The 23,077-nt window shown below is 40.9% G+C and overlaps 1 long non-coding RNA gene across 2 annotated transcripts in view; it reads right to left on the reverse strand.

Annotated features, from left to right (window-relative positions):
* The window catches only part of LOC135186787 (uncharacterized), a 192,514-nt gene that overhangs the window by 38,032 nt on the left and 131,405 nt on the right, over window positions 1-23,077 (reverse strand). For both annotated transcript variants that reach the window (XR_010307095.1, XR_010307096.1), the window contains exon 3: window positions 14,817-14,895. This is a non-coding gene — a long non-coding RNA (uncharacterized LOC135186787). The remainder of the gene's footprint in view (window positions 1-14,816; window positions 14,896-23,077) is intronic.

A 23,077-nucleotide genomic window follows, 5' to 3' on the forward strand; every position in this document is an offset into this window, starting at 1 on the left:
CTCACAATGTTACCCTCCATCTGGATTACACTCAAAGTATTCTGAACAATAGCATTAGAAATTCCTTTAATCCAGTAGAAGTCTGTTTTAAAAATAAAACTGTATTGTCTTTCCCTTCCTCTTCTCTTCTAAGTTCTGAACTAACTGTTTATTAGAACAGAAACACAGAGAGGGATAAAAATTGAAGATAAGTCTTCAAGACAATTCAGGCTAGGGTAAAGTGTACCTTTAAAGTAGAATTTCTGAAACAAACTATGCTAACTCAAACAAAACTCTTAATTAGGAATAAGAATATCCTCACAGACAAAAGCAAGCTTCAAGATAATCATCACATAGGAAAAAAATACAGTAATAAAGAGTATGTCCTTTAGAGATTCACCATCAACCTTTTGTGCACACAAGAAGCAGCTTTCAGCCATGCTTAAACATCTGTTGTTTCCTAGAGAAGGTAAATCAGACATCCAAGATCTGAATCATCTGAACAGTGAATTCCAGAGGAACTTCTCACTTGGCTTAAAAAAAGCAGGAGTTTACAAGAAAAAAGCTCTTGCTTTATTCGTGCCTGGTTATCAAATCAGTTGAGTTAAATCAGGCATTTCACAGTCAGAAAAGGCTCTTTACCAAGAACACAAAGAGAAAAGCGAAATGAAGGTTATGCTTGAAAAATGAGCCTTTCATTATTCTATATCTGTTACTATAGCTGAGCTTTTGCTAGGGCTTATTCCCCATAATCCTTGATTTCTGCTTATGGCCCAAAATTTGCAGTCAGCAGTTCCTAAATTTCCCCATGCTCATCCTTCCTAGAATACCAATTTACTATCTGTGAGCTTAAGCTGCACTTGGCCAGCTCGAGTCAGTGCAGAAGGTGAGACTCCAGCAGACACCTGGGGAATCTTCCCAGCTGCTCAGCAGACACCTAGAGACATCAACTGTCAATGCTGAACATCATCTTGAGTTAATTTACTAAATTTCCACTTGAAAGTATGAGTGAAACATTCAACTGAAACATCCATTTAGTGGATGGAAGTCTTTTTCAGCTTCAGTTCTGCTGCAGCTTGGTCTGCTCAAGGACAGAAACTAAGTCAACTAAGTTTTGTAAGCAGAGAAATGCATAAATAAATACTTTGCTGACTTAGTGATTACTTCAAGAGTGACAAACTAAAGTGGTCTTGCCTGAAAGTATCCAGTAGTACAGTTAACAAAATGAGCATGCAACAGTGAATACTGAAACTTCATTAAAGGCTCTGACCTTCTGTTTGTGCTTCTCAAACAGGTTCCTAACACAAAATGAGACCTGTGTGGTTTTCCCAAAGCTCAGGGCTGACAAAATGCACCTAAGACAGCAGAAGGAAAAACATCTGGATGCTGACCTTTATCTCAGCTCTCAAACAAGGCCGCTATGGAACATGCACCATTTACTATTAGTTTGATTTGGGAACCAACACTAGGTTGTATGTACCCCATTTTGGAGACAGTAAAGGAACCTGTACAGAAACTCCTCCTTGACCATCAAACTTGGAAAGTCAAGGATTTAATACTGAGTTACTATATTCAAACAAGCCTGAGTTGATCTATATTTAAAAGACATAATTAAGTAAAACAAGTTTATTCATCAGTGAAGATCTGTAGTGCAAAGCAAAATATATTTGGTATTTAACTGATGTAATAGAAACATCTAAAGTATTTCTGCCCTCTCTAAACTGTCCATCTTTTGAAAGACAGAAATCCTTAAAAACCCTACATCATTATAACTTCTAAATGTGAGAGATAACATAGTTACAATTATTGTTTTACCTTCAGTAATCTGTGAGGCTCTTCTCCCACATAAAGTCAGATACTAATTCCAAAGAAAACAGAAGTCCAAGCCAACGAAAATAACTAATCTTCTTAGCTACTGACTACAAGCACTTTTCTTCAAGAGTAGAAGTCTGATTTTAGGTTTTTAGCACCTACCAAAGTGTTTTGTAGTTTAAGTGCTAGCATTTTATCACATCACCTTCTGCTAACTCTTAAATACTTTTTAAGACTTAAAAAGATGAGTGCGATAGGACTGAAAATACTTCTTCCTTTGAAAAGAAGCCTACAAGTGGGAACAGCGCAAAAAGGACTGAAACTCAAGATTTTTCACACCCTTGCATCCAACAATGCCTGATGGTGAGAAATGGCTAGCTTGGGTTTATGTTCTTCTAAAACTGTTTGTCATCTTCACTTGTGTGCAATGATTTAAATGGAGTGCTTTCCAAAGAAGGAACTCTTAACTTCATTCTCTCTAGAAAGACCCAAATGTGGGATGCAGCGGTTTTGTTCAGCTCTCAGATAAAAAAGTTATTCTGTGTACTTGCTACACAGCATTATAGAATCAAGCACGTTGGAAGAGACCTCCAAGAGCATCCAGTCCAACGTAGCACCCAGCCCTAGCCAATCAACCAGACCATGGCACTAAGTGCCCCATCCAGGCTTTGCTTCAACACCTCCAGGGACAGCGACTCCACCACTTCCCTGGGCAGCTCATTCCAATGCCAATCACTCTCTCTGACAACAACTTCCTCCTAACATCCAGCCTATACCTCCCCCGGCACAACTTGAGACTGTGTTGCTGGCTACTTGGGAGAAGAGACCAACCCCACCTGGCTACAGCCTCCCTTAAAGTAGTTGTAGAGAGCAATGAGATCACCTGAGCCTCTTTTTCTCCAGGCTAAATGACCTCAACTCCCTCAGCCTCTCCTCAGAGCAGCTACAATGCTTCTTGATTCTAGGGAGTGCATTTGACAGACAAGAAACAGAAACATAATTTGATGATGATGACAGTGATCAGTGCTACCAAAGAAAAAAGCTAGATCTTATGTTGTACATAGAGCCATGTCAAACAGATCACTGAATCATACTGCAAACTTCATGGATGACAGAAATCCTAAGATCAGTGCCATAGAAACAGAGTGCTCTGCACCAAGAGTGAAAAGGTTTGACAGAAGATATAAGTATTGGTACAAGTACTCCATGGTAGTGCCATGTGGTAGATCTGATAGGCCAAAATAGGCATATACATGCCTTGGCTTGCCCTGACATGTTTTTCTGCTCTCCCTCCTTCTGTTTTGGGGAGAAACAACTGCAGGAAAGAGGACAAAGAACCTGGAGCAACCAAATCTAAGGACTCTGGCGTGCCCAGACTGGTTTGCATCCTGTGGTAAACGAGGTACACAGGCTTAGCTTGTGCCTGCCTTGTGCAAGGCCTATGCTTTGTCCAAATTTGGATAAAGCAAACCTATGGCTTTGCCTAATATGGTCAAGCTTGGCTAACTGCCATTCTGATTACCTATTCTGCATGCAAATGCCCATTAGTCTCGGGCTGTATTGATAAAAGAGTCAAGCGGGTAACACAGTGTGCTCTGCCATTGTATTTGTGCCTACTGCTCTGTTTATGGCAGTGATTCTGCCATTGCCTTCTGCAGCAGTATGCTGAGCTATAAGCTAGCTCTGCCACAGAGTAAGAAACTCTGATGCTCTGAATTTGTTTATCTGGAAACTGCCTGCTTCGAGTTCACCAGGAACAGACTCTAAAAGTCTCCACGCTATCAGCCTGCATAGCCAGTGTAACATTGTGCTATGACTGCACATTGCAAGACATCCTGCCTGCATCTGAAAGTCTCCTGCTAAGATGGGAAGTTCTGGAGATACACAGACTGTCCAGAGGAGCCAAGGCAGAAAGTCTGAGATTGTCTGCCTCCCTTCCCCAGAAATCTGGGAAGAATCAGAAGCCAACAGTAACAGAATTCCCTGAACTGGTTTGTGTACTGTCTGAAGCTGTAGCTAGACCCGTGGGTCAGGAGACAATATTTTGTGAGTAAATACTTAAAGCCTTTTGTAATTCACCATTGCCTTCTGCCACAAGCAAAAAGAAACTTATGAGTCCTTCTTCCAATCACCAGGGACTTCACTTGACTGCCAGGACTTTTCAAATGTCATGGAGAGTGGCTTGGTGACTACATCAGCCTATTCTTTCAGGACTCTGGTATGCATCTGATCGGGTGTCATAGATTAAGTAGATTCAGGTTCCTCAGGTGGTCGTGAACCTTATCTTCACATACAGTGGGAGGGTCGTTGCCACCCTCATCTCCATCTTGTGGTTCTTTTAACTTTGAGATGTTAAGAGGGTGTCAGTGAAGACTGAGGTAAAAAATTTGTTGAGAACCTTACTTTTCTCCTCATCTACTGCTACTAGCTCACCATTCTTGCTTCTCAAGGAGAGTATGTTTTCTTCAACCTTCCTTTTTAGTACTGACATACCAGTAGAAGCCTTATTGGTATTTTTCACATTCCTTCTGAAGTTCATCTCCAGACGTGCCCTTGCCTTCCTGACCTCATCCCTACACAACAGGGCAGCATCTCTGTACTCTTCCCAGGATACCAATCCCTGCTTCCACTGCCACCACAGCTCCTTCTTACCAGGATGTTTCCTTCTGTGCTGTAGATTGTCTCCATTTCTGTGCATCACATATGCTTTGCTAAAGTTCATTCGTTTTGATGTCTTGGTTCATGAAGTATGTAACAAAATAGCCAGGAGTCTTATAAAGGAATTGAGGGAGAGCAGTCACCCTGGGTGATAGCACTGTTCCTTCTCTTATCAGTTCTTCATGTCAAAAGTACTGTGAAATGTTTTTTTTCTCCTCTGGCAGTTGCTATATACAGACTACATACAAAATATATGCCGATATACAGAATAATTCAAAGTTGAAGCAACCAATTGTGTTGTCCTGTCTGAAGGTTATAGGCCTTCCTTAGCATAATTACTTCTATGTGTTCAGTAGCAGAACTTAAAAGCAAAATCCTGAAGATTCTGATGATGGAAAAGCTTTCATGGGTCTTGGAAAACTGCCCAACAGATTACACTGAAAACATTTGCCCTGTTTATTGCTTGAATTTGTCTGAATCAGCTGAAAGCACTGAAAATAACTACCTTTTTTTCCCCCTTCCTGCTTACCTGCTCAACCTTATGCTATCATATTTCTGATCCCAGCTTAGTTATTTAGACTACTACTTAATTGCACACAGATTTACTCTTAAATATCAGCTTAAACTATTTTAACATTTTCTTTGTAAAGATGTTTTCCAGTATTGTTCATGGCCCCTGTCTAATAATGTCTAACCAAGCTCCTCCAGTGATGGTTAACAGGCCTGAAAACATGTTCACATAGTGGTCTCAGGAATAAAGAAAGATAGGCAATGCAGCTTTTTAGTTGTATGCTCGAGAGAGACTTCTGCACAGCACCACCCTGGGAATCTTGCATTTTATGATGTCTGATGCTTATTGCTCCTTTGCAATACTTTTTTTCCCTTAACTCGAGAAATTTAAGTAAATTTCAGTCTCATGGAAACTAGCAAGACAATGATACTTTGAAGAATGTATTATAGGATTACTTGATGGTAGCATTAAGGTGATATAAGAACAAACTTTTTTCTGAAAGAGCCATATCTTTCCCTTTGTCTTCAGCCATGGCCCTAGCACTTCCCTGTTACACCATGCATGCTTGGGTTGTGATGTGAGGTGTTGGATCAGAGCTGCTATGGATGAAGCTAACCTGAGGCTAGACCAGGAAAGAGTTTTCATCTTCATCTGTGTTGTCTATTTCCATCTGTCTGCAAGTGGAAGTTAACCCATGGCTAGAGGGTGAGCAGGCAGGGAAACTGCTGCTTTGGAGGTGGTAGATATTTACATTGAGACTAAAGCCAGTGGATTGATACTTCTAGTGGTTGAAGTAGTCTTCGTTTCCATGGAATACATTAAAATAACACAATTCTACTTCAGAAATCAATTGATTGTTATTTATCCCGACAAGGTTTAGCACAGCATTTCCTCATGCTGAATGCCATTCTTCTAGAGTTAAAAAGCTGTCATCTGTTATTTTATCTTTACAAATTGAAAGGGCACTTTAGTACTGTCAGCATGAGATCATCACTGTCTAATAATAGGCATTTTAGAAGATTTCTATTAAGGTTGACTTCTGACAGAGTCTTCTTACTAAAATAACTGTACCTTATATTCACCCTGTATCTGTCCCTACAAAGCAATTATATGAATTGTTTGAATTGGCTAAACTCTATTAGCTCCGAAAACTCTGAATGTTGCTTCTGATCAGAGAGTCATCTTGCTTAACTTCCCCCTCCCCTTCATGCATCTTTGAGGGAGAAAAGAAAGGGAGCCTGACAGTGGTTAATAGCAAATGAATACAGCTAAGGATACAGGAATGGTTGCCTGGCAACGCAGGAAGGATGGGCTGAGGCCCCTTGTCAGTACATAGGAGTTGACAATTGACTTCTCTCTTGAGCTCATGAAGACTGACTTCTGCATTTTTGCATACTTTATTCTCAATGCCTATCATAGCTGGATTACATTTGACTATTACATGCTTTGTCTCTATAAATTTCCTTCTTTTAAGAAGAAACACAAGAAGAAAGAAGCAAACCAAGTGTTTTAAAGGAACAGAAAGCACTGTGAATTCTGTCCCATGCAGTTATTATGCTTTCAAGAGGAGAGGCACGTTTAGTAAGATTTGCCCAAAATTGCAAGCTCTTCGATCTAATTCCAGGCAAAATTATGTTTTCTTGGTCTGAGAGCTCTCTGAAAATACCCATCAATAGACTAAAAGCTGGAAGATGATATGGTGGGATTTGTGTTATAATTGAAACTTTGAGAAGACTGCCTTTTTTTTTGTATGGTTGAAACACAGTTCCTGTCAAGTGACAGGACACATCTACTTTGTTTCCTTTCTTACAGTGGAATAATATCAGGCTGCAAACAAAGTGTTTACACTGAGGAGTATGACAGACTTGACCTCAAACAAGTTGTTCATACTGCAATTCAGATGACTTGAGTATGGGTGTCAGCTTTCTTAGGGAGAGGAAGGGTGGCTGTTCTTAGTTGGGTGTTCTTTAGAGGGCCTTTATGGAAGAGTAGATGGATGTTACCATATGAAGGTGGGTATCATTAAGCAATTATTAATTAGTAACTCTTTTCTTTCTCTGTGGCAATAATTCTTAAGGAAAAAGTTGCACAGGCTTGCAGATCCAGATTGTGAATCTGGCAGGCTGCACAGCTTTGATATTGCCAGAGGAAGCAAATTTCTGAGTCCTTTTGTCACTCATGAACAATTTTAGTGCCCAATGATAAAGTCAAAGCTGTTGTGTAGAATAGAATAGAATAGAATAGAATAGAATAGAATCAACCAGGTTGGAAGAGACCTCCAAGATCATCCAGTCCAAGCCATCCCCTAGCCCTATCCAGTCAACTAAACCATGGCACTAAGTGCCTCATCCAGTCTTTTCTTGAACACCTCGAGGGACAGTGACTCAACCACCTCCCTGGGCAGCCCATTCCAATGACAAATCACTCTCTCTGTGGGAGCTGTGGGAAGCAGGTTGATTTCTTGGTTTGAACTGCTGAACAGGAGGTCTACATGGCCATTTTGTGCCTGATTTTTGCCACTAGGGAAAAATGAGCTTAATGTGGATACATTTGCAGTTGTTTTGCCTTGGGAATTCTTCAAAGGAAAAAAAAAAAAAGTGAAATCTTTCTCGTACCAGTATGAGCAAATGTCATCTGCAAAATGATTGCTTTCATTTTCTTATGTTGAGTTCACTGGTTTTGATAACGCTTGTTGTTAAGGTCAAAATGCTTTGGAGCATGTGGCACACTGTGAAACCTGACCAGCTGTCAAAATAGAGTGTTTGTACGGAAATATTTTGATAGAAACTGCAAATAAATAAATTATGATTACCAGGCACTTTGCAGTTACCAGTCTTTGGAAAATCTAGGGGTAATAAACACTGTGTTTTCATTTAACTTTTGTTCTGCACAGTCTATTTTCTCTTTCTGTCCACATGCAAACACACAGAAACAAGACTTCACCTGGAAAATTGCATCCAGCTCTGGAACCCTCGACACAGGAAGGGCATGGACCTGATGGAGCAGGTCTAGAGGAGGGCCATGAAGAAGACTGTGGGGCTGGAAAACCTCTCCTATGAGAACATGCTGAGGGAGTTGGGGTTATTCAGCCTGGACAAAAGAAGTGTCTGGGGAGACTTAATACCTTCCAGTACCTGAAGGGAGCCTACAAGAAGGCTGGGGATGGACCTTTTACAAAGGCCTGTAGTGATAGGATGAGGGGCAATGGTATGAAATTAGGGAAGAGGAGATTTAGATTGGATGTTAGGAAGAAGTTCTTTACTATGAGGGTAGTGGAACTCTGGAACAGGTTGTCCAGGGAGGTAGTTGAGGCTCCATTTCTGGAGATATTCAAGATCAGACTTGACACGATGCTAAGCAAGCTGACCTAATGGAGGATGTCCCTGCTCACTGCAGGAAAGGAAAAGACTACAGCATTAAGATTTATGAATCTGTGGTCATTTCCAATGCGTCCACATTGTTGTGGAGGAGTACCTCCTACAACAGAGCCTAGGTTAGCAGAGTATCTTAAAAACGTTATAAGAGAACCAAGTAAGGTTTTAGTCAAGCAAGGATCAATAAGATTTAAAATAAATACATAAATATTGCCATCTCTCTGTTCAATGCAGTGCTGCTGAAAAATGTCTGGTCAACTCATGATACCCAAGAACATTACCAGAAATGTTCTCTTATTTGCAACCAAATTAAATAACTGTGCTTTTTAATTGTTGGGCAGCTTTATAAGGAATGCAAGCAGAGTATACTAAATATATTCAGTACTCTGTTGGAACACCTGCTGGTGTCTTACACAATTTCAGTGTTACCTGTCTATTAACACATTGCTTATGCTGGAACATTAAGTAAATGCAAACTATCTGAGTTGCATTTTAAAACAGCCCTTTAAGCCAGCCACTTTTGATACTTTCAGTCTATTTTTGCATGAGTTTTCTTGAATTTTCTTCTACTGCCTCCCACTGTAGTGATTCCTGATGGTGTTATGCTTGCTTTGTTGAACTGAAGCATAGAAACTCATGGAAAGATTATGACAAAATGGATGAGAGTTAAAAGATTATCTTCTTTTTTTTTAAGTACCATGGGCACTGTTTGAAAATAAGATTCTGATTCCTTTTCTTAAGGATACAGAATTAACTTCTCATCCTTCATTTTAGCTTCTACACTGTTTTATCTGCCTTACATAATACCCTGTCTGAGATACCAAGACAATGCATTGAATAAAGCATATGAAACAAGTGCGTAGTGTGGGAGAAGGGGCATGGGTAATGTATTTTAGATCTCATTTCCCATGCTGCTTCTGTATTAAAAAATCCATGTGAAAATATATTAAGCAGTGCAATAACTGCATACTAGTAAATACAAAGCCAACAGCTGTGTTTTCCAGGAGTACACCACCGCAACTGGAACTGGGAAAAATAAAACTGTATTGGAGACTTGGGGAGAAATGGAAAGCAATGCTAATCTAAAAATCATATGTCTTTTGTTTTCTCTTGGTCAGGGAGAAAAGATTTTGCTGCCTATATTCTCTCTGGAAAAATACAGCTCACTTTGGTTTTTAGGAGTATTGCATCGATAATTCAGAGATGCAAACAACAATGAAGAGTGTTACTCTACACTAAAAATGCTTTACATGGGAAGTTAATTATAGTGAGTAAGTGAGCTAACTAGGTTGGATAAAAGGAAGAAATTATTCAGTCTGAAGCACACTTCAAGGGTGATGCATGTGCCCTGTTGTCACAGGAGGTATGTGTGGCCAGAATCTGAGGCTCAGTTTGCAGAGTCCAAGTGCTGCCTACTCATCTAACTTTGGAGAGTGGTTGTTAAAACTAATGAAATGAGCTTTACTACAGACCCATGAGATGTGCTTTTTCTGCAGTGTTATAAGCAGATGTGATGTGAAAGTATCTTGCTGGAGAGGACGAGATGGTAAATTATGGGTGTGCTGAACCTGGGCTGCATACTGCATGGTGCAGCTGGATCAAAGAGGCTGAGGTCACCTAACAGCTTGTCGGCACTACAAAAAGCTCTCTTGTTCCCATGTTCTCCTTTGTTGGCTGACTAACATTTTTAAAGTGGCTGGAAACTGAGAAGCTGTAGGAAAAAGTAGATCAATTTCTGCTAGTGAAACTGTGGCATAGTGAGCAGAGCTGGTGTCATGGTAGGCCTAAAAGACTGAATAGGTCTGAACATGTCCTGGCTTGCCTATGCATGTTCTTCTGCTCTCCCTCCTTCTGTTGTTGGGAGAAGCAACCATGGGAAAGGAAGACATAAGGGCCTGGTGCCTCCATGTTTGTCCAAACTTGTATACAGGGTATCTACATGTGTTTATGTTCTGCCCTAAAAGGTAAAAGTAAACCCTGACTTCATTTAATATGGTTAGGCTTGGTAAAGTGCCATTCTGTTTAGTTAATCTGTGTCTCAAAGGCCATTAGACTTGGGTTACATTGATAAAAGAGATGAGCAGGTAGAGACAGTGTGCTTGCTGCTACCGCCACCACTGTTTCTGCGTTACTGTGCTCTCTGCTTCTGGCAGTGCTACTGCCCCAGTGCATCCTGCCATGCTTTACAGCATTAGGTTTGCTTTGCTACAAGCTAGCTCTGCCACATAGTAACAAGCCCTGATGCTTTGGGTTTGTCTGCCTGGAAACTGCTTTAAGTTTACCAGGAACAGGATTCAAATGTCTCCATGCAATAGGCTTGCTTAGCCAGTGTGACACCTGCAAGTCTCATGCCAAGACTGCACATCTGCAAGACATCCTGGCTGCCCTTCTGCAAGCCTCCCTGCTGAGTCTGGAACCAAGAGGAACCAGGACCAGGTCAGAGATGTCTGCTCTCTCCCAGCACCCCTGCTAAGGACCTGGGAAGATCAGAAGCCCCTCAACAGCTAAAAAGACATGAACAGAATTCCCTGCAAGTGGAAACTGTAGTTAGCCCTGCAAGTCAGGATATAATATTTTTGTCAGTAGACACTCAAAAGCCTCTTTAGCAAATCTTTAGCAAACTCTATGATTGAATCTAACTGAATCCTAGCCTTCTGTCTTAAACAGAAGGAAGCCTCTTGAGTCCATCTAGTGGGCAAGCAGCATATTGACTGCAAGAACTTCTCTCCCAGTTTAATGTTGTATTATTGCTAGTTACTTTTTATATATCCAGTTATTCCTTTGTATAATGTTTCCATGACCATTGCAAAGAACCTGATAATTATTATTAAAAATTACTGGGCAGGTAGCAAGAGTTTTGAACATAAAAGTTAATAAACAATATCCTAACACACACTAATTAATACCCTCCATTACAGCTGGCTTATCATAGCTTCAGAAGATGACCACACTTAGCACAAGGAGGCAACAAATCTACTGGTTACAAAAGCAATGAATGGGAGTACGAATAGCATTTTAGTGACAACTTCTTGTCAGTGTGTCCTTTCACTTGTCAATTACTGTGTATGTACCAAAACCATTTGTCAGACATCCTGTCCAGAGGCCCATTGGTTAGCCTAGATGATGATGTGACAAAGCCAAGTTGTGCTGCTTTGAATTCAGGGGGGAACTGTTTGGCAGCTTGTAGCTCCTGATGGGCTGTATGTATTGCATCTCAGGCCCTTTCATGAATTGACTGTCTTCTTGTATGTAGCAGTCCCACAAAGTGAGGTAATTTGTTAGCATGGTATAGCTTCTCTGTAAAAACAGTTCTATTTTTGGAACATTCTTTAGTCATTGAAGATTCACACATAAGAATCTTCCTGACTCTTTGCTATGTGCTGGGGTAGAAGATACTTCAGAGTCAAGTCTTCATTGTTTTGAAAATCAACCTCCATATTAAATCACTGCATTTTATACAATATATTTCTTATCAGAGCTTACCTACGAAGCTGGAATGCAAGTTGACCTACCTAAACCAACAACTCTTCCCAGCCACGCCAGATGTATCCAGAGATGAGCGTTCATCTTGGTGAAGTCTAAACACAAAGTCACCTATTGTTGTGCTTTGAAGAAGTTCTTTAAAAAGGTAAAGGATAAACTGAATTTTTAATGTTTATTTTTAAAAGCTGAGCAGCTTTTGATTGCCTATATCAGGTTTTTAGGCTCTGTGCTTCCTAATACGATCTTAGAACAGTAAGATTTAGTTCTTAGTTGCGCAAGATGGAGTTCAGTATTAGCATTTATAGCATTAGCTCTCTTACCAACAACTATTAGGAAAATGTTTTTCACTGCCTCACTCTTTTGCTTTCCTTTTTAAGCTGCTTACATTTGTCATTCACTTTATCCTTTGCTTTCAGTTATAACTACAAAATTCCACAAGACCAAGTGTATGGTCAGAACAATTGCCATTATTAATACAAGCTGGGGAATGAGGTGATAGACAGAAGCAGCCCTATGGAAAAAGACTTGTGAGTTCTGGTGGATGAGAAGCTGGACATGAACCAACAATGTGCACTTGCAGCCCAGAAGGTCAACTGCATCCTGCGCAACACAGCCAGCAGAAAGAGAGAGGTGATTCTGCACTCTGTCCATTCCACCAAGATAAATGTTTATAGGAAATAACTGAAGTATAGAGTGGACATGGCTACCCTGGCCAGACAGAGCAACCTAGCTGGACTACTGGAAAAAAAAACACTTTTCATTTTTTATCTATTATGACTAAGTTCTATGAGTCACAAGTTCTAGAGTCACAGGATTTCATCACCACAAGCCCTTCTGTCTTGATGGGGTTCTAGAAATAGCCGATCACACAATCACAGAATTAACCAGGTTGGAAAAGACCTCTGAGATCGAGTCCAACCTATCATCTAGCCCTTCTAATTAACTAAACCACGGCACTAAGTGTCTCATCCAGCCTCCTCTTAAACACCTTGAGGGATAGTAACTCCAACAGCTCCCCAGGCAGCCCAGTCCAATGCCAATCACTCTCTCTAGGAAGAACTTTTTTCCTAATGTCCAGCCTAAACCTGCCCTAGTGCAGCTTGAGACTGTGCTTTCCTGTTCTGTCACTGGGTACCTGGGAGAAGAGACCAACCCCACCTAGTTATGACCTGCTTTCAGGTAGGTGAAGGGAGCAATAAGGTCTCCCCTGAGCCTTCTCTTCTCCAGGCTGCACACCCCCAGCTCCCTCAGCCTCTCCTCATAGGGCTGTGCTCCAGCCCCCTCACTGGCCTTAGTGCCCTTCTCTGAACACATTCAAACACCTCAACATCTTTCTTAAATTGTGGGGTCCAGAACTGGACACAGTACTCAAGGTGTGACCTAACCAGTGCTGAGTAAGAGGGCAGAATGATTTCCCTGGTCCTGATGCTTAAGGGCAAAGCCTGGTCCTTTAAACCAAACACACGACCAAAAACATTTCTGACAGTGAATTTTTCAATATGTTGTGCTGCCTGGAATGTGGTTTTATGGCACATCCCAGGATCACAACCCCTAATACTCAGGACACAAAGTAGCTTATGGTTTCTATTATGTCTAATAGCACTGCTAAAAATTTGGACAAAAGTTCCACTTGAAAATAATGTTTTTTGAGTACAGCAGTCTCACCGATCCATTCAGACACGCCAGGACAAGTCAATCCAAAAAATGTGAAACACTGAAAATTACCCATTCTGAGTGATTTCACCAGATGAACACCACATAATCAATAGTTAAACAAGGTACCACCATAAAAAAAAGGCTATTTACTGGAGATTAAGAATATTTATCTATGCTCAAAAGTATAATCAGCTGCTCATAAAGTTATTACAATAATGATATTCTGCAATGAATACAAACAAAACAAGCTTGCCACATCTCACCATGCAACTCAGTAAGTTAAATCATTCTGGAGGAGAAACACTAAAGGTATGCAGTGTTAGAGGACACATGTTCCATATACATGAGAAACCAAAGCATATACATGCATAATGAAAGCTGCAGACTGCTGAAAATTAGTCTCTGGTTTGGTTCTTAATTTCCTACAGATATTTAATTACCCTTTTGTCATTTTCACTGCCTTGCTCTCTACATCAGGAGTATGGCACCATGAAAGCAAAATTAAGAGGAACAAAAATGTGAATTCCCGTTCTAGCAATTTTGTTTACAACTGAGCTCATGAAATACAGAAGCCAGAGTTGCAACCTGTTTTTTCAATCATTTATACTTCACTGCCTTTGTAATTTTACAGTTTCCATTCAGTTATAGTGATCTCTCCTACATATGAATATTCTGTTCTTAGACACAAAGAGACACTTGCCAAAGCATTACGTAGGACACACAACCATGCATGCCACTGTCATTTTAATTTCTGAAGCTTACCCAAATGTTGGGGTTTAAGCAAGATTGAGTAACTGAATAGTCTGAGAAGTGAGAACAAGCAGGGTAAGACCAGGGTCACTCTGATAAGAGGCACAGCTGCAGGGAAGCAGCTTTGGGTAGAAGCTGAGAAAGTCAGTTGTTGCCTGTAGCTGGCTGTGCAAGGGGGGCTTGAAGGGGGGCAGGCTGGTCAGGCCTGGGAACAAGCAAAATTGTTGTGGCTAGCGAAGCCTATCAGAATTAGGTACATATGTACCCAATCCACTCTACAACTATCATGCTTAGCTTCAATAAACGGATTGACCTTCTATGTATCATATTGACATAAAGCTTACGTCTTTCCAGTCTCCCACACGGCCTTTGAGCAAACCAGCACCCAAATTATTACTTCATACTAACAAGTTATTTTGAATAAATATTAAATTTCACAACTTAACACCTTGAAACACTTTCCTGGGCTTTGTTTTGGTTTGTTTTTTTTTTGTTGTTGTTCTGATCATGTAATATCTTCAGGTTTCTTTCAAGGAGAAAACTCTGAGGAAAGGAAAAGTTAGAATACATGTTTGATATTTTTTTTCCCTTACCTTAAAGCCAAGATGCAGTCAGTTTTGGAGACACTTTATCATGAAGGCATGTTTGCAGTCCAGCTTCTGCATCAATTCTCTGCAAAGGAACACCACATTTTACAACACCATTCATTGACATTCGACACTGTTCTGGTTTGAGGATAATTGGAATATTTTAATGAGAGCAATTAGATCATTGGCTGTGAAAAGAAAATGTAGTGATGTCTACATTACCCATTTGTTCTGCTGAGCCATATAAAAACAAGGACAAAAACAAAGGTTACAGTCAGTCTCTGCCTGGCTGTCGCCATATTAACTCTTCTGCCTGAACCTGCATATTCCCAACTGGGCATTCTGCTTCTAAGCCCTCCTGCTGACCCTTCCAGCTCACCCAGCACATAAGGGAGATTTTGATCAGGAGGAGGTGGAAAGAAGGAAGGGGGCTGGTTGGAAGCCCCTCTTGGGCAGTCTGGCTGCTGGGAGGGGTTTTGCTTTTGTATATTACTTTTAACTTGTATATTATTGTATATAGTTGTAAGTATCTGTAATATATTGTATATATATGCTTGTAAATTGTGCTAAACTGTAAATAGAAAGCTTCATTCCTTAACTAACAGTTGTCTGAGTTAGTCTAGTTCATCTAGTGTGTGTGTGTGTGAACTCCAAAACCACCACAAACACTAATGGTTGGTGATGATGTCACTTGTAAAAATAAACAGAATGTGCATTTCCCTGACACAGCAGCACAACAGCAAGATTTTTCAAAAGATGCTCATCCATATAAAGTGCTTTTATCACTTAAAAGAACAAAACGACTGTCCAAACTCTCAGAACTAATGCCCTTGCATCCAGCAAGGTCTTGTTCAGAAAACAGCAAGCTGAGGGTGACCCCGCCACGGAGAGGTGGTGGAGTCACCATCCCTGGAGGTATTTAAAAGGAGGCCGAATGAGGCACTTACTGTCATGGTTTAGTTAATTAGAAGGGTTAGGTGGTAGGTTGGACTTGATGATCTCAGAGGTCTTTTCAAACCTGGTTGTGACAGAACAGGAAAACACAGTCTCAAACTGCACCAGGGCAGGTTTAGGCTGGACGTTAGGAAGAAGTTCTTCACAGAAAGACTGATTGGCTTTGGAATGGGCTGCCCAGGGAGGTAGTGGAGTTACCATCCCTGGAGGTGTATCAAAGGAGGCTGGATGAGGCACTTAGTACCATGGTTTAGTTAATTAGAAGGGTTAGGTGATAGGTTGGACTTAGGATCTCAGAGATCTTTTACAAGCTGGTTAATTCTGTGGTTCTGTGGCTTGTTCTGTGATATGCAGAGAACCTGCAGTGGTTCTTCCACTCTACTACAAAACACTGGACAGCAAACAATTGCCCTATCGATCAGTAAAACAGAAGTGTTCTTACTACAAGAAAAAAATCCTGATTTTCTGATAATCTCAGTTTTTCACCTATTTCCCCACTAGCAGACTCATTGTCATGCACATAAATCTCTGTCCTTCTTTTAATGAAATGCAAAAGGTGTCACTGCGTTCCTTCCCCAAGCAAAAAAAGGTCAGTACATATTTAAATAGTGCCTCTCTGTATCACTGTGGTTCAGTACTACTCAAAGATTATTATAAAGACTCTACAAATAAGTGCACTAATAACCCTTCATCATGGCACTAAATGATAAAACAATAGGGAAAAAGGATCAATAGTAACCAAATTGCACTGCTGTCATTTTCTGCAAGCACAATCACTCTGGGGTAATAACGGAGCAATCCTGACTCTTTTGAGGTGTCTTATTGACACCCACAATGTAGAACCCAACCAGCTCCTCCAGTACTCCATTTTGTAGGACCACAGCCAGCAACTAATCCCAGTAAACAATGCACTGAACTATCAGGAATGCACTTTCCATCTTCTACACATTACATTTTCATGTCAAGTTTACTGATCCAGCTTAATGGCTGTAGAGGCCATGTTGTCCAGGTAAGAAGTGGGAAAGAATGGTTTGGAGATGGGGCAGGCTTTGGGTGGGGAGTGAGTTTGCTTTAACATTTAGGTATGCATTCAAAGGCCTAACCAAAGCTACCCTTTAAATAATGGAGAGAATAAAAGCTGCAAGAGAGTTCTAAAAGATGCTTGAATTTATCATCTGGAGATAAATCACATAAAAAAACCCCAAAAAACCCAAAGCAACAATTCATTAAGTATTTTTACAAGAAACCCTCACTTTAAGTACTTCAAGTATTCATACTTCAGTTGCCACTGTAATTGCCTTCAAGGTTACCAGACAGAGTCACAGTTCATTAAAAATCAGGAAGAACAAAAGGAAGATAGTCCCTTTATCATTACAGATTTGAACTCTGTCAGAAACACAAAGAAATTTGGGTTGGGAGAAGCCTCCCACTTAAAGTAGTAATAACATCAACACCAGATCAGAATGCTCAAAACCTTCTACAACCAAGCTAAGGGGAAAATACCAGTCCAGAGTGATATTCATGCTTTTGCCTTCAGAAATCTGGTTCTCCTTTCACAGAGACAGTTGACAACGCATTGCAGCAAAACAGCAACAGTTTAAAATTAAGTAAGGATGGATTTATCAAGTTCCAAAAAGCATATTTCCTTGACAGTCAGATACAATATTGTGCTACTTTTCTGCAAAAACAACATCTTTAAACTATACAAGCCCGTGTAAGCACATGTTACAGTTATGGTCTTATTGGGCAAGATGAAAAGGCAGGAAGGAAAGGAAAGGAAAAATAAAATCAGTCCTTTCCCTGGTCCAGAAGGATACTTATTTGCTCACAGGCCTCAGATAAAAGCTTCACATTAAAACATTTTATCTGTCTTACAGTTTCACTGCACAGAAGATGAACTACAAGATTAAATCCAACCTTCTATTAATCTCTAGAGATAGCCACACGCCATGCAACTCATATGACTTTAGGATCTGGACATCAGCAGTAGATATTGAATATATGAGGGAAGCATTTCAAAAAGGCATTAACACTAACAGGGCTTACATATGTGCATCAAGGGAAAAATAGCACTAAGTTATGATACTACTCAGTCATGATCCAGAGGTACAGAAAGAAGCCACGTGTACAGTTCCAGACAACTCTAAGAGCTTCTTCTAAATTACTCCACCTTCTAAGCAGTTAGTGAGAAGGAAAGGAGAAAAAACAAAAGGGGGTAAATCATAAACTAATCAAATGCAAAGATTTTTGTGTTTTATCAGTTTGAAGAACAAGTGCAGGGACAAATTTAGCAGACAGACTTTTTTGTTCTTTGTTTCTTTCTCTCAAGTGGAAGCCAAAGTTAAAAAGAACACAGTCAACTCCTACAAAACGTCAACAACTTATAGCTTTGTCTGGTCCTCTGCATTCAGACAGTGACAGCATTCCTTTAAAAATGTAGAGCATTTTAAGTTCTTTTTTCTGCCATTATAACTAATCCAGGATCCCACACCCCGCATCATCTAGCCATGCAATTAAAAAGGAGACAATATTATTTGTCCATTTACACAGTAACAGTGAGATTCAGGATCCAGAGACTGAAAATCATAGAATATAATAGAATATCATAGAATCAACGAGGCTGGAAGAGACCTCCAAGATCATCCAGTCCAACCTATAAGCCAGCCCTACCCAGTCATCTAGACCATGGCACCAAGTGCCTCATGCAATCTTTTCTTGAACACTCCCCCCAAAAAAAAGAGGTCATGGTTCAGTTTCCCCCTTCCCTCTATAAAGGCAATTATTTCATTACTGACCACCTTCCTCAGCAAGAATGACTGTGTTCAAAACAGATGTGAAAAAAGTTAGATAGAGGTGGCATGGACAAATACGAAACACCTGGCAGAAATACAGATAACAACTCTAAAGTAATTTAAGTAGGCAAGCTTTAGCCCAAGGAAAAAAATTCCTATTCATACATCTCAAAGATATTATCCTCTCCACAGCAAAGTTTCTATTTCAGAAGATAAGCATTTTTGCCATGAGAGAATGTTGCATATTAGAAGAGAAACCCTGTCTGACTTAAAATTATAAGGCTGAGAATTCAGCGGGTAGAGAAGGCAGGGAGAATACAACCGCTAACGGATCAGATGTTGTCACTTAGGAGCCATCCTCACACTTTCTCAGATTATGAAAATGAGATTTTCCCAGTAGTACATTTTATGCTTGACAGACTACAGATGGGTTTACACGTTCAGAATTGGAGCACTTGGGTTTTACAAAAGTTCAGGCCTTCTGAGACCAGCCTTTACTGTGTGGTTTGACACAAGTCAAGAGAAGCACCCGGCAAGACACATTCAGGCTATGAAATGGGTAAAGCCACAAACTCCTTAATGATCACTTCAGCAAGCCTGAATTTAACACTTTTTCCTTGACTATACAGCTGGCTCAGAAAGGTCATTAGACTATTATATTCACTGTTATGTGGAGCAGCTCTAGACACATGCAAAGTTTCTATAGCAACACTTTCTTAATTCACTCTTTAAGCAAAACACCAATTAGCTTTTTATTATAGCCAATTAAAAAAATCTGCACACTAATTGACAACCTCTCTGCTCAGAATTTAAGCTTATGCAAAACAAAATTGCAGTGAAATTTTCTGCACTAATAGCTTACTTCCTATTCTTTCTTCTTAACAGAACAGTAAATTATTCTTGATAGGGGCTGAACATTTATTTTTCAATCTAAAATGTTTAGACACACAGAAGTAACCTACTCTGAGATACCTTAAATCTTAGTAGAGCCTAAAGGCTGTGGGTTTCAGAAAGGCAACAGAAGTGTAATCAACAGACTTGTTTCTGCATCACAGGAAACTGGGCACAGGCCTCTGCACCTGGAGACCATGAGAGGCAGCCAGCAAAATGTTTCTCTCTCAGAGTATTTAAGCATGTTAAGCCAAGAGAGAAAGATGAGGGGGGGGAAAGTACTAAAAGCCAAATTGAGTAGGGCAGCAGAGACATTTTTATTTGCTTCTTAATACTTAGAGGTAAATTTTTCTCAGATGTCAGCTACATGGCTGGTGATGACAGCTTCTTTGTATGCCACTCCAAATGGCAAATATCAAGATGAATTAGTCAGAGTACAGTCAGCAAGCACCATATAAAAAGAATCATCGTGGTGCAGAGTATCTGGACAGGTAATCAACAACAGAAGCTAAACTGCCCTTCTCAAGTTGGGATGGAGAGGTACAGGCTGGATGTTAGGAAGAAGTTCTTCACAGAAAGAGTGATTGGCATTGGAATGGGCTGCCCAGGGAAGTGGTGGAGTTGCTGTCCCTGGAAGTGTTCAAGAAGAGGCTGGATGAGGCACTTAGTGCCATGGTCTAGTTGACTGGACAGGGCTGGGTGATAGGTTGGACTAGCTGATCTTGGAGGTCTCTTCCAACCTGGTTGATTCTATGATTCTAATAAGATGTGCTGCAGGAACTAAGTAAAAAGCATCATTCCACTTAACAGTTCTTCTACATGAGATGTTTGGGATTCACCTTACTAATCAATAAACAAATAGGCACAAAACAAAGTGGCAGATGGCTCCTCTGACAAGCCTGGCATGTCCTAATCAAGAATTAATGGTGCCTCAGATATCTTGGGCTTGTATTAGCCCAAGACACAACAGACAGTTTTATAACACAGAGTAAGTACTAATTGTAAGAAATGTCAGTATTTGTAGTACAAAGACCTTGAAGATTTCACCTCTGATAAACCTCTGGTATCAGCATCTCACCAAAACATGAGATAGTTCACATACCTCTGCAGTGTAGTCTTTCCCTTCTCTTGCCATGTCCTAGCACGAGACCCATCAATCACAACAATGCAGTACTGAACTTCAGGACACCAGATAAATAAGTGATCTTTTTTCTCCATTTTCATTTTTTAAGCTCTCTGCATTTCAGGTCTGTTACAAGCACATAGACTGTATTTGAGGAGAAGGTTTAGAACAAAGCTGAAAGGCAACTGGTGATAGCAGAGCTACTTATTGACAGCAGCCAGTATCACCTTCAGTTGCTCTCTGGGATCAACTTCAGCAGCTATACAGGAGCCTTCATTCCCAGTACCATATAATCATGGAATGGTTTAGGTTGGAAGAGATCTCAGAGATCATCCAGTACCAACCCCCTGCCATAGGCAGGGACACCTCCCACTAGAACAGGTTGCTCAAGGCCTCATCCAACCTGGCCTTGAACACCTCCAGGGAGGGAGCAGCCACAACCTCCTTGGGCAACCTGTGCCAGTGTTTCACCACTATCGCTGTAAAGAACTTCCTAACAGCTAGTTTAAATCTTCTCTCTTCCAGTTTAAACCCATTACTCCTCATCCTGCCATCACAATAAATAGTCCCTCCCCAGCCTCCCCGTAGACCTCCTTCAGATACTGGAAGGCTACTTCAAGGTCTCCTTAAAGCCTTCTCTTGTCGAGGCTGAAGAGCCCCAGATCTTGTATCCTGTCCTCATAGCAGAGCTGCTGCAGCCCTCTGAGCATCTCCGTGGCCTCCTCTGGACTCACTCTAACAGTTTGATGTCCTTCTTGTGTTGGGAGCTCCAGAACTGCACACAGTACTCCAGGTGGGGTCTCACAAGAAAGACTCCAACTGGTGACAGCTATTTTTCAAATACTTCAGCACTAGGTCCCACTTTCTTGTCTGATCTGCTCTTTGCCCAGGTAACCGTTCAGGAGAGTCACGTCCATGTGGTCAAGAACACGTATCTGTGGTAAAGCCACAGGTAGATTTTCTGACTGCCTCATCCTTGCCAAGAAAACACCTTCAATGGCCTAAAATGTGAACCCAAGCCAGCTGTGCAGCCATCACAGATGGTTCACAAATCAGTGTGATCAGGTAGACATATGCTTCTGCTCTGTATTTCTGCTAGTATGATTAGCATTTAAAATATCTTCATTAGATGAGCAATTTGCACATTCAGTTGCAGGTAGGAAATACAAAGCCAGATTCCTCTTCAGTAAGACTCTAGAATCAACATTACCTTCTTTGACTGACTGCTGGTTTGGGTTGTTTTTACTGTTTCACAGGAGGGCTTACTGCAATTAAATTGTCTTCATCCAAATACAACAGCTTATTTCCAAGAAGCAAGGGGATGGCTTTGATGCTATCTAAATTACTATGACCTACCATAAAACTCAAGCAGATTAGAACAATAGTCTAGGCATCACTGAGAGCCTGCATTCTCAACACTTCTGAAACATCCTTAAACCCCCTTTATTGACTCCTTCCATTTCCCTTTCCCATTTTGAAACACATAAACCACAGAAGCATGATTGTAGTAAATTTTGATAACTACCACGGACTTGTCCCACTCTCTCAATGAAGAGAAGCATTTCAGAAAAGCTTTCCATCCAAATATATGTTTCCAATTTCTGCACAATCCTGTGTAGGCAATAATATGCACCTGCACCTCTGGAAGATGAAAAGAAGCATTTTAAGAAAACCATAATGTTCCCCACAACATCGTTCAACCCCTTAAAAGAGTTGGCAGTCCCAATCCAAAGTTTGAACACAGAACCTGAAAGCAAAATGCCTGTACAAAATACACTTTTCCTCGTGTCTGGCTGAAGAAGGAGAAGTATCAACGTTGTGAACTACCACACTTCAAAAATCTGAAGTTACTGCCCTCAAGCATAAGAAAATTGACATTTTACTATAATGATTGAAGTAAAATTTTGACTAAAATTGTTAGACAAATAATGCTACTTCACCACTGCTCTGATGCTCGGTACTGTCTTAAAGAGGTATGGCAACAGCTCTGACTCACGAGCAGATCAAATAGTAAACAGTGAAGATTCTGCTTCCTTTGTGCTGTCACTATTTACTAGAAGATCATAGAATCAACCAGGTTGGAAGAGACCTCCAACATCAGCCAGTCCAACCTAGCACCCAGCCCTGGCCAATCAACTAGGACATGGCACTAAGTGCCTCATCCAGGCTTTGCTTGAACACCTCCAGGGACAGTGACTCCACCACCTCCCTGGGCAGCCCATTCCAATGCCAATCACTCTCTCTGCTAATGGCTTCCTCCTAACATCCAGCTTAGACCTCCCCTGGTGCAACTTGAGACTGTGTCCCCTTGTTCTGTTGCTGGTTGCCTGGCAGAAGAGACCAACCCCCACCTGGCCACAGCCTCCCTTCAGGTAGTTGTAGACAGCAATGAGGTCAGCCCTGAGCCTACTCTTCTCCAGGCTGAACACCCCCAGCTCCCTCAGCCTCCCCTCACAGGGCTGTGCTCCAGGCCCCTCACCAGCTTTGTTGCGCTTCTCTGGATGCAT

The sequence above is a fragment of the Pogoniulus pusillus genome, chromosome 26 (assembly GCF_015220805.1).
Source record: "Pogoniulus pusillus isolate bPogPus1 chromosome 26, bPogPus1.pri, whole genome shotgun sequence".
NCBI classification, from domain to species: Eukaryota; Metazoa; Chordata; class Aves; order Piciformes; family Lybiidae; genus Pogoniulus; species Pogoniulus pusillus.